This window comes from Pleurodeles waltl, chromosome 1_1 (genome assembly GCF_031143425.1).
Source record: "Pleurodeles waltl isolate 20211129_DDA chromosome 1_1, aPleWal1.hap1.20221129, whole genome shotgun sequence".
NCBI classification, from domain to species: Eukaryota; Metazoa; Chordata; class Amphibia; order Caudata; family Salamandridae; genus Pleurodeles; species Pleurodeles waltl.
In genome coordinates, this window is record NC_090436.1 from 326,623,880 (window position 1) to 326,635,825 (window position 11,946).

At 47.8% G+C, this 11,946-nt stretch overlaps 1 long non-coding RNA gene across 1 annotated transcript in view; it reads right to left on the minus strand.

Moving 5' to 3' along the window:
• Window positions 1-4,985, minus strand: part of LOC138257652 (uncharacterized) — a 1,190,164-nt gene extending 1,185,179 nt beyond the window's left edge. Inside the window, exon 1 of the long non-coding RNA XR_011198404.1 lies at window positions 4,737-4,985. This is a non-coding gene — a long non-coding RNA (uncharacterized lncRNA). The remainder of the gene's footprint in view (window positions 1-4,736) is intronic.
• Between the last annotated feature and the right edge of the window lie 6,961 nt (window positions 4,986-11,946).

Below are 11,946 nucleotides of genomic sequence, written 5' to 3' on the forward strand. Positions count from 1 at the left end.
CAGTAGATTGCGATAGGTATAGGGGCAACACAAACCATATACTCCAAAAGTGGAATGGACAAATGGACCCCAAACCTATGTGAGCTTGTAGAGGGTCGCTGGGACTGTAAAAAACAGTGAGGGTTAGAAAAATAGCCCACCCCAAGACCCTGAAAGGTAGGTGTAAAGTGCACCTACTACCCCCAGAGAGCACAGAAGTCGTGATAGGGGGATTCTGCAGGAAGAACACCAGCAATGCAACAACAGTGGATTTCCGGACCTGAGTACCTGTAAGACAAGGGGACCAAGTCCAATAGTCGTGACAGTGTCGAGAGTGGGCAGGAGCCCAGGAAATGCCAGCTGAGGGTGCAAGGAAGCTGCCACCTGTTGGAAGAAGATTGGAGTTCTGCAAGAAAGAAGAGACCTAGGAACTTCTCCTTTGGAGGATGGATGTCCCACGTCGAGATAAAGCTTGCAGAGGTGTTCCCACACAGAAAGACCACAAGCAAGCCTTGCTAGCTGCAAAGGTCGCGGTAGAGGTTTTTGGGTGCTGCCGTGGCCCAGGAGGGACCAGGATGTCACCACTTGGAGAAGGAGACAGAGGGGGCGCCCAGCAAGTCAGGGAGCCCTCACAGAAGCAGGCAGCACCCGCAGAAGTACCTGAACAGGCACTTGGAAGAAGAGCAAACCGGAGTCCACCCGAAGTCACAAAAGGGAGTCCCACGACACCGAGGACAACTCAGAAGGTTGTGCACTGCAGGAAGGAGTGTCGGGGACCCAAGCTTGGCTGTGCACGAAGGAAATCTTGGAAGAGTGCACAGGAGCCGGAGCAGCTGCAAATCATGCGGTACCCAGAAATGCAGTCTAGCGTGGGGAGGCAAGGACTTACCTCCACCAAACTTGGACTGAAGAGTCAATGGACTGTGGGAGTCACTTGGACAGAGTTGCTGAGTTCCAGGGACCACGCTCGTTGTGCTGAGAGGGGACCCAGAGGACCAGTGATGCAGTCTTTTGGTGCCTGCTGTTGCAGGGGGAAGATTCCGTCAACCCACAGGAGATTTCTTCAGAGCTCCTGGTGCAGAGAGGAGGAAGGCTACCCCCAGAGCATGCACCACCTGGAAACAGTTGAGAAAGCTGGCAGGATGAAGCGATACAAGGTTGCTAGTAGTCATCTTGCTACTTTGTTGCGGTTTTACAGGCGTCCTGAGCAGTCACTGGTCGATCCTTTGGCAGAAGGTGAAGAGGGAGATGCAGAGGAACTCTGATGAGCTCTTGCATTCGTTATCTGGTGAGATCTTCAAAGCAGAGACCCTAAATAGCCAGAAAAGGAGGTTTGGATACCTAGGAAGGAGGATTGGCTACCAAGAGAGGTAAGAGCCTATCAGAAGGAGCCTCTGACATCACCTGCTGGCACTGGCCACTCAGAGCAGTCCAGTGTGCCACAAACACCTCTGTTTCCAAGATGGTAGAGGCTTGGGACACACTGGAGGAGCTCTGGGCACCTTCACTGGGAGGTGCAGGGGAGTGGTCACTCCCCTTTCCTTTGTCCAGTTTCATGCCAGAGCAGGGCTGGGGGATCCCTGAACCGGTGTAGACTGGCTTATGCAGAGATGGGCACCATCTGTGCCCATCAAAGCATTTCCAGAGGCTGGGGGAGGCTACTCCTCCCCAGCCCTCACACCTATTTCCAAAGGGAGAGGGTGTTACACCCTCTCTCAGAGGAAGTCCTTTGTTCTGCCTTCCTGTGCCAGGGCTGCCTGGACCCCAGGAGGGCAGAAACCTGTCTGAGGGTTTGGCAGCAGCTGCAGTGGAGACCCCGGAAAGGCAGTTTGGCAGTACCCGGGTTCTGTGCTAGAGACCCGGGGGATCATGGAATTGTCCCCCCAATGCCAGAATGGCATTGGGGTGACAATTGCATGATCTGAGACATGTTACATGGCCATGTTCGGAGTTACCATTGTGACGCTGTACATAGGTAGTGACCTATGTACAGTGCACGCGTGTAATGGTGTCCCCGCACTCACAAAGTCCGGGGAATTTGCCCTGAATGATGTGGGGGCACCTTGGCTAGAGCCAGGGTGCCACACACTAAGTAACTTTGCACCCAACCTTCACTAGGTGAAGGTTAGACATATAGATGACTTATATGTTACTTAAGTGCAGTGGTAAATGGCTGTGAAATAACGTGGACGTTATTTCACTCAGGCTGCACTGGCAGGCTGTGTAAAAATGGTCAGGGCTCCCTATGGGTGGCAAAAGAAATGCTGCAGCCCATAGGGATCTCCTGGAACCCCAATACCCTGGGTACCTCAGTACCATATACTAGGGAATTATATGGGTGTACCAGTATGCCAATGTGAATTGGTAACTTTAGTCACTAGCCTGTTAGTGACAAATTTGGAAAGCAGAGAGAGCATAACCACTGAGGTTCTGGGTAGCAGAGCCTCATTGAGACAGTTGGGCATCACACAGGGAACACACACAGGGCACATACTTATGAGCACTGGGGCCCTGTCTGGCAGGGTCCCAGTGACACATAGACTAAAACAACATATATACAGTGAAATATGGGGGTAACATGCCAGGCAAGATGGTACTTTCCTACACAAACCTCTACTGTACCTTCCTCGCCCCAGTGCAGATGTGAAACTTAAATGTGGTCGAGTGAAAAAAATAATGCCTCAATACCGTCTGAAATCGTTATAACGCATTCCTACGTCAGTCAGGCAAATTAGACTACTTCAAGCGAGACACAGTGACATGTCATACGCACACTTAAAGATTTATGTGTGTAGAGACTTTATGCTTTCCACATAATTAATTGTGACAACTCGTGTACTTCTGTCCGTAGGGATGGGTGTGATCCTAAGTTAGACTTCAATGGCTGTGCATTCAGAGGGACTTGCAAGTAACAGCGAGGGGAATTATCGACTTCTAAGGGTAATGACCATAACTGCATTGAAGTAAAAAAACATTACTGTGAGAGACCCGCAACTTCTAGCTCTTCCAGCTGTAGACACCTGCGGAGAGATGCATCGCAATTATGAGCGGCTGTAAATGAGAGTCTACTTCCTGTAGGCAACAATGGTAGACTCTTTTCTTGTTTTCAAAAGTTATATATTATTTTATGAAAACTGAGTTAAATCAGTAAAACAGTAATACACGAACAGTACATGAAAGGTAGCACGCTCTACTATGCCTATGCTTTACATATATTAATTAGACAGAATTAACAGTTTCTTTTAGTCACAGTGAAGGTACATAGCATATCTTGAGATCTAGACTCGGTGGTTTCACTGGTTATCCAGGCTGATATGAATAAGGAATGTAAAGAGAGATCAGGAGCAAAGAGAGACGAGACTGAGTAGTTGGAAAACACGGATTATAATGGAAAGGGAAGAAGGTGGGGAGGGAGGGATGGTTTTGAGTGGACGCATACAGACATAGGTGTAATTGTGCAGGAGGTTCGAATCTGAGTTTCACCATGGGGGGGTTCTGATTTTTTTTTTGAGCTAGAGATCTAGTTTATTCCAAAATTAAAGGAACTTTGTAGTTAAAATTGCTGTTGGCGAGGATATCTTCCATACCTCGGATGAAGCATACAGGCGCCCACCGGGTCTGAAAAGAGAGGTTTTTTACTTCTTCCAATTGCCGAGGCTCGATGTATTCCCATTGTTATCAATAAGTAAGGAGATATCATAATAAACTAGTTAGATAGGGAGGTTCACATGCCAGATAACTGGGATGGTGGTATGTAGATTAACAGGAAAGTTGATTTGGAAGACGTACTTTGTACCGTATGTTCAGTGTTGTTCCAAACTGTTCTGATATAAACACAGAAGAGCATATGTTCTAGGTTTGGCTGTTCTAGTAGCTTATGTGCATTTAAGGAGAGTTTTAGAACTTGAAGCTCTTGACATTCGCGGCGCTGACGCCGAGTCACAGTGTGATGCAGTCTGTACACTGGGGACTTGACTGAAGCTCATAGGTTCGTCCCGCTCTGTACAAGCAGTCAGTTTCAGAGCGTCTGTGAGGAACTCCATGTACAAAATGCTAAACCAGAATGAAACCGCTAAAAGCACTTATTTTCAATCATGAAAAGCAAGTACGCAGATGCATTTGGGGGTGATTTTTTTTTCTTCCAGTTAATGGCTTGGAAGGAAGGAAGACCATGCTTCACATACAACGATAAATTGTACTTTGCGAACATAGCTGAGGTGTAGTGACGAAGTACTGTACAACACCACGTACATCAAAGGGGTCTTGGCGTTTTTTATTCAAACTTTTACTACCGTATTTCTATTTAGGTATAGATAAATTAAGTGAATTGGGAAGAATCAAACTAGGTTCTGTCACTTGGCAATCAGGGGTTCAAACGCAGGTCCACAGCTTGGTAAATTGGCAGTTTACTCATTAGACCCATTCTGCCATTACGCATCAGTCGCTATTACCCCCAGTACAGCGTTGTAAATCCCGAGTCTCAACTTTATTTTACTGAAACGTCCTAAATATGACCTAGAACCATACAGAAAAGAATGCACAGCAGAGCTGACTTCAACACGTAAACACGGGTCGGGTTGACCTCGTAAGACGTTGACAGCTGCCACGGGGTTAATTCTATTGTATCTCTCGCGGTTCTGTGCATTACGTTCGCAATTAATCTGTTAACATAATGCGTTCTCATTAAAAGATTACCCACAATATACACACCTTACTTAATCTACTGGTGAGTTTAAAAAATAGTCAAAATTACTCACTTAGTCCTTGTGATGCATTTTCCAGCTGGTGAAGCAGATATTACATCCACAGCAACGTCAGGCAGCAATCACAAATAAAAGGGAAACTAACCGCTGTACTGACATGGGCGACTGCAGTTTAAGGCTACAAGCTCACACACGCCGAGCTCCACCGAGTGACTACGAGCCGCGAGCGACGCAGCCAATAGGCTCACTCCTCGTAACAAGTCTAAGTGTCCGCGAGGAGCTGCAGGTGCTGCACGAGAACAACAGAGGTGAGATGTGCTACTCCGTAATCTGCTTATCCGGAATCCCTTCTGCGGGGTAGCCGGAGAGGCCTCACTGCCTCTCTGTTCGTGGGGTGTAGAATCAGGCAGGTAGTGGGTACAGACAAGTAAGCATTCCGTCTGACTTCCCTCCCTCTGGTATGTTGCTCACAAACGTGTGGTCTCAGCTTCTGAACCGGATCTGGGCTTATCTGTTTCCTTTAAATTTGGATTCCATTTAAAGTTGAGCTAGTTAACACTTATCGGTGTTTAGCAGGCAGTCCATTACTCCACACTGTTGGCGTGGCTGTGCAAATATTTACTAAATGGCCACGCGCTGGCTAATGTAGTTTTCGCAGACTTTTCGTACCTTTATTGTGGTTAATGACAGCAGCAACTTACTTCTATACACGTCCTTTAATAATGGAAAAAAACACGAAACTTCAGCCTGCACACAATTCATTGGCTGTAAATATTTGCTTTGGAAATGCTGGATCGAAAAACAGTCTAGCCGGTTTTCAGCATTAAAAATGCGTCATCTTTCCAAGTTTTAGCTCATTATGTTTTGGCTGGTCTTTCTTTTTTATTATTTAGGAAAGCCTGGAGACACGTTTGGATTTCTCACAGAGCAGAGATGCTTGCCTCACGCTGCTTGTATTTTAGAGAATCTTCAGGGGGGTTGGGCATCAGTGTTCGGGAGGTGAGCTGCAGCTGCCCACCGTATTCACAACTCTGCCCCAATGAGATTGCCGCACAGAGCAAGGTCGTGGGCACCAGTGCTTTAAATGGGCCGGTACTCTCCGGTACTGAGTACCGGCACTTTTTTATTTTGAGAGGGAGAGTACCGGCACCGTAATACTTTTAATTGGAGAGTACCGGCGCTTCTCAGAAACAAGCAGGTACCCTTTTACAGAGTACCTGCACTTCTGTTTTTCCATTTAAAGCACTGGTCGTGGCTACATTCTTCTCAGTGATAGGTACATCACTACTCCAGCACACAAATCGTACCTGTCCAGCAAAGAACATTCACTGGTTACAAGATAAAACTGGTGTTTTCATTACATTTTTACATCCGAATTTTTTTTCTTCTCCAAAATACCATTATGTGTATGACGAAATCACGAGTGCGGGCCTTCCAGTGATATCGACACAGGACTGGGTGTGGCCAAGTTCTGTAATGACCTGGAGCAGGCAAGGTCTATATATTCAGGCTCAGATCCTTAAAAAAAGAGGAGCCACTTGGAGCAAAATGATTGCGAGTGTAGCATTCTGCCCATACTGCACTTTGTTATTGCTGTTGTTTTTATTTTATTCTCATTTTGTGTTTTCTTGAATCACTTCTTATCACCCAATGGATGACATGGGAGTAATCTGGGCCTACCTGAGGGTTGGTCTAGTTGAAGAGCCACGTCTTCAGCTTCTTGTGTGTGGGAGGCTGGCCTGGTTTGTAGTGGGTGTATACGGTACTTACACCTCATAGCTGGTCCAGTTATCCCTTATTAGTGAAATGTAGGCAGTGCCTAGAAACCAGGCTCTCTAGGGGTAACTGTAGCTGAGCAGCCAAGGCTTATCTAGGAGACATGCAATACCACTGTAGTCACACAGTACTCACACACATGAAAGACAATTCTTGCTGTTAGAACAATAAAGGTACTTTTATTTTAGTGATACAAATGCCAACAATACCATAGAAACTAGACTCCCTTAGGAGGTAAGTAATACCCAAATTATATACACTAGTATGCAGAAATAGGCATAAAACAGTTAGAACACAAATCATATACTAAGAAAGTGGAATGCGAATGTCAGTTTCCCACCTAGGCGAGTGTAGTGTGTAGAGGGGTGCTAGGAGTATTAGAAAACACCAAAGGTAAGTAATAGAACCCAGCCCAGACAAGCAGGAGTAAAACGCAGTAAACTTCCTACACACAGTAACAGGAGAAAGACGATTATGCAAGAACCAGAAAAGACTGCAAGACACCAATAGTGCATTCCTGGACCTGAAGACCTGTGGAAGAAGGGGGCCAAGTCCAAGAAGCACAGAAGAGTCCTGGGATAACAGGAGCCCCTGCTAATCCGGATGAAGGTGAAAAAGAAGAACCACAGGTGAGGAAGAACAATCAGTACTGCACCCAAATAGAGGGATTCGGGTTCCTGGTTGGTGCAGATGATGTCCCACGCTGAATGGAGGATTACTGTCTAGTTTGCATCACTGGAGCCTGCCAACACGCCTTGGCACACGCAAAGCTCATGGCTAGCAGAAAATGGCGCTGTCTGGGACCAGGAGGGACCTGGTGGACTCTACCCAGGAGGGGTAGCCAGAGGGAGCACTCTGCAACTCAGAGAGCCTACAGAAGACCAGGTAGCATGCACAGGGGTTTCACAGCACGGGGACAAAGGAGGTGCAAAAGGAGGCCCATGTCGCACTACGACAAAGGCTCATATGCCGCCAGAGAACCACTCTGGAAGATATGCGGTGCAGGATAGAGTGCTGGGGGCGGGCACTGCATAGTGCATGAAGAACTTAATGGAAGGATGCCAACAAGCCTTGATAACTGCAAATCTTGCAGTGTACAGGGGTACTGTTTTGTGTGGGGAGGCAAGCTCTTACCTCCACCACAGTAGGACATCAGGACCACTTCAGTCCACCACCTGTGATGCAGGATCTACGCAGCTTGTCAGAAGAGGGGATCCACGCAGCTGGTCATCGTTGCAGTGAGGTGCCTGCTGGAGGAGCGGAGTGACTCCTTTACTCCAAGGGAGATTCCTTCGCTCTTCTGGTGCAGGCTGAAGACAGGCTGTCCTCTGAGGAAGCACGACTGGGAAACAGTTGCAGTTGCTGGCAGGAGCTGAAGATACAATGTTGCAAAAGTCATCTTTGCTTCTTTGTTGTAGTTTGTAGAGTTCCTGGAGGGTCTAGATGCATTTTCTTCAGTGAGAAAGTGAAGTAGACGAGTGGTTCCAAACTTTTTGACTTCTGTGGACCCCCATTTTATCAATACTGGAGCCCGGGGACCCCCACTCAATCATTATTGGAACCAGGGGACCCCCACTGAGTCATTACTGGGACGTAATATTACATTTTTTAAGCAGTCGCTGACCCCCGGAGGAGGCTTCGCGGACCTCCAGTGGTCCCCGGCCCACAGGTTGGGAACGACTGAAGTAGAGGATGCAGAGGATTCCTGCAGGAGTCTTGCAATCCGAATATGAAAAAACACCCAAAGGAGAGACCCTAAATAGCTGTGAAAGGGGGACTGGTCAGCTAAACAGGTAAGCACCTATCAGGGGAGGGCTCAGACGTCACCTACTGGCACTGGCCACTCAGATGCTCCCAGAGTTCCCTGCCAACTTGGAATCCAAGATAGGAAAACCCAGGGGCCCTCTAAAAGAGATCTGAGCACCACCCATGGGGTGGTGATGGACGGGGGGTGGTCACTCCCCTTTTGTCCAGTTTCGCACCAAAGCAGGGACTGGGGGTCCCTGAACCGGTGTAGACTGGATTATCCAAGGAGGGCACCAAATGTGCCTTTCAAAGCATTTCCAGTAGCTTGGGGAGGCTACCTCTCCCAAGCCTATATCACCTATTTCCAAAGGTAGAGGGTGTAACACCCCTCTCTCATAGGAAATCCTTTGTTCTGCCTTCCTGGCCTTGAGCTGCTCAAGCAACAGTGGGGCAGAATCCTGTCTGAGAGGTGGCAGCAGCTGGGGCTGCCTGGAAAACCTCAGAAGGCAAAAATGGCAGTACTGGGGACCTCTACGGATCCCCCAGAGTGCATGGAATCATACAACCAATGCTTGCAAAAAGCCTTGGGGTATGATTCCAACATGTTTGATACCAAACATGCCTATGTTTAGAGTTACCATTATGTAGCTGGACATATGTAGTGACCTATGTCCAGTTGATGCGTAAAATGGCGTCCCTGCACTCGCAAAGTCTGGGAAAATGGTCCTGGAGGTCATAGGGGCACCTCTGCTAGTGTAGGGGTGCCATCACACACAGGTACTCTGCACTCTGGGCTGGAGGGCCTGCTGTAGGGGTCACTTATAAGTGTCCTGATGCAGTGTAAATGGCAGTGAAAGGGTGCAAGCACCTTTTCACACAGGCTGTAATGGCAGTCCTGCAGAAGCCTTTGCATGGGCTCCCTACCGGTGGCAAAAGACATGCTGCAGCCCATAGGGATCCCTTGGAACCCCAAACCCCTGGGTAACTGATTACCATATACTAGGGACTTATAAGAGGGCACCAGTATGCCAATTGTGGGTAAAATACTGGGTTACCAGAATGCAAAAACAAAATGTAGAGGAGAGAGCGCATAATCACGGGGGTCCTAATGAACACAGTGAAGCATACTGACATCGGGCAGAAAATGGGGGTAACCATTGCAAAAAGATGGTACTTTCCTACATTGTGGAACTCAAGAATTGACGAGGCAGCTCTGATGTGCAGGGGAAGGTCATCTCATGCTTTAGAGGAGAGGCAGGAGAAGGCACGACCGCCAGAAATGGTTCGGCTTCTGCTTGGGATCTTTGCAAGTGGAATTCCAGCTCAGCAGAGTTGTCTGGTGGGTTTGTGGAAGTTGGTGCAGTCATTGAGGGATGCTGAGCCCATGTTGTGTGAGATCAGAAACGAGTGGTGTTCCCTGAGATGTGTGGTGATGTGTGCGTGGCATGATAGGTTGAATTTGAGCCTGGCTGCTGCATTCTGTATGGGCTGGAGTTGTCTTGTAGGTTGCCTATTGATTCCAGCAAAATGGGGTTTCCCATAATCACGTGTGCTGGCGATGAAGGGCTTGTTTGATGGTTCTGCGGGTGATGGTAAGGATCCACTTGAAGAGCTTTTTCAGCATTTTCATGATGTGAAAGCAGGAGGCAGAAACAGCATTTACTTGAGTGGTCATGGAGAAATATTGTCAATGATTATCCAAAGGTTTTGATGTTGGTGGTAGTTGTGGGACATAGCCCTGCTGGCCACCAGGTGGAGTCCCACAATGAGGAGTATCTGCTAAAGTTTACAACTTATGTCTTGTTGGTGTTCAGATGGAGGCAGTTGGTTTTCATCCACATGGAGACGTCAATCATGCCGGTTGGAAAACTTGTTTCAAGTGTTTGTTGATACTCTCCCTTTCTGACAACACATCTAAGTGTTGTCAACTTAGAACAAAATGTTGAGTCTGTAGGCATGAGTTATGCTGACCAGCAGGGTCATGTATGTGTTGAAGAAGGTCAGAATTAGTGAGGAACCTTGAGGTACTCCGAAAATGAGGTTGCAAGCCTCTGACTTGGGTTGGCCTGTCAGGAATGAGCATATAGAGCAGAGGACAGGTCCTTCGATGCTGGCTTCATGCAACCATATGATGAAATGGAGTGAGAAATGGTGTCAAAAGCTGCAGAGAGGTTGAGGAAGATGAAGGCTGCTGTCTTTCCTCTGTACATTATTGTGCAGATGTTTTCTGTTGCAGCCATGAGGGCTGTTTCCATGCTGTGGTTTGGCATGAAACATAATTGAGGGGCATCAAGGGGATGGGTTTTCAGTGACGTGGGTGGCTAGGCACTTGTTGATCAGTTTCTCCAGGATTTTGGCCCAGTAGAGTGGCAATGAGAAGGGTTGGTTGCTGCAAGCGGATTTGACTGTGTTGATGTCCATTTTGTCCTGGCTCAGTCTCCAACTATGCCCTCATTGTTTGCAGTACCAATTGGTCATTCTGAATTCTACCATGAACCAGTTGGCATGCAATCTAGATTTAGTGGTATTGTTGGGTTTGAGGGGTACCAACATCATGGTGCAGGTGGTGAACCAGTCATTTGATATGTCTGGGAGGATATTATTGCATGGGTGTTGACCTTCGATCCAGTCTGATGTCTGGAATGCTTCTGAGACTTTGTTCCAGTTTTGGCATATGGTTTTGGAGGTGTTGGCTCTCTAGAGATGGGAAATGGGGATGCTGAAATTCAAGATGGTGTGGTTGGACCAGGTGATCTATTTAGGCTTGCTTACCAATATGTCACTGGAGGTGGTGAATGCTGGGTCCAGTAGGTGTATGGAAGTGTGTGTGGGCCCTTTCACCCACTGTGTGAGGCCAGTGTAGGCCTGGTCCTTGAGCAGGTAGGTTAAGTTTGGGTTGGTGTGGTCTTCCATGTGGAAATTTATGTCTACGAGGTAGATGAAGGTGCTTGAGTCAAGGATCGGGGCTGCAATGAAATCTGTAATGGTAGTGTCTAAGTTGGTGCATGTTACTTGTGGCACTTCACTCAGGGTGAAGTGTACAGTGATGTGGTGCCTGCAGGTCCAGCTTTCTATGTTGCTGAGGGTCATCTCCGAGGCAATGGTGCAGCTGTTGAATTCCTTGAAGATAATGGTGATTTTCCCTTCCAGATTTGTATGACCTGTCCTGTTTGACCATCTTGTAGCTGGGTGGAACAGCCGTATCCATGTTTGGGGCAAATGTGTGGGTCAGCCAATTTGCTGTCAGGAGGAGTAGGTCCAGTGAGTAGTCATGAAGTAGGTCCCTTATTTCACTAGTGTGTTTTGGTGAGAGAGCAAGTTTTGAGGAGGATGCATGATAGGGAGGAGTGCTGTGGTTGTCAGATAAGTGGCTGAGTGTGAGACAAGAATTTGGTGTGGTGGGTGCAGAAGAACTTTTGTGTTGCGAGGTTAATGAGGCAGCAGCAGCTGCAGTTGAGTGGATGCAGGTGTGGAATGGAATAGTAAGGGTGAAAGAGGACAAGTGTTCCTGGTGTGGACAAGGCACGGATGGGCACAGACGGGCTTGCCTTTGGCCCACCTGCAGCACATCTGGTAGGACTAGGAGGTCCTAGAGAGAGAAGGAGTGCTGTTGGCAGGGCTGGGTGTGGGAGTGCACCACTAGGCAATGGCAGGAAGAGGTAAGGTGTGTATGGGAGATGCAAAAAATGGGAAACAAGCTGTAGAGTAAGGGAGTGAAAAAGAGTAGAATGAGCATTTGAAA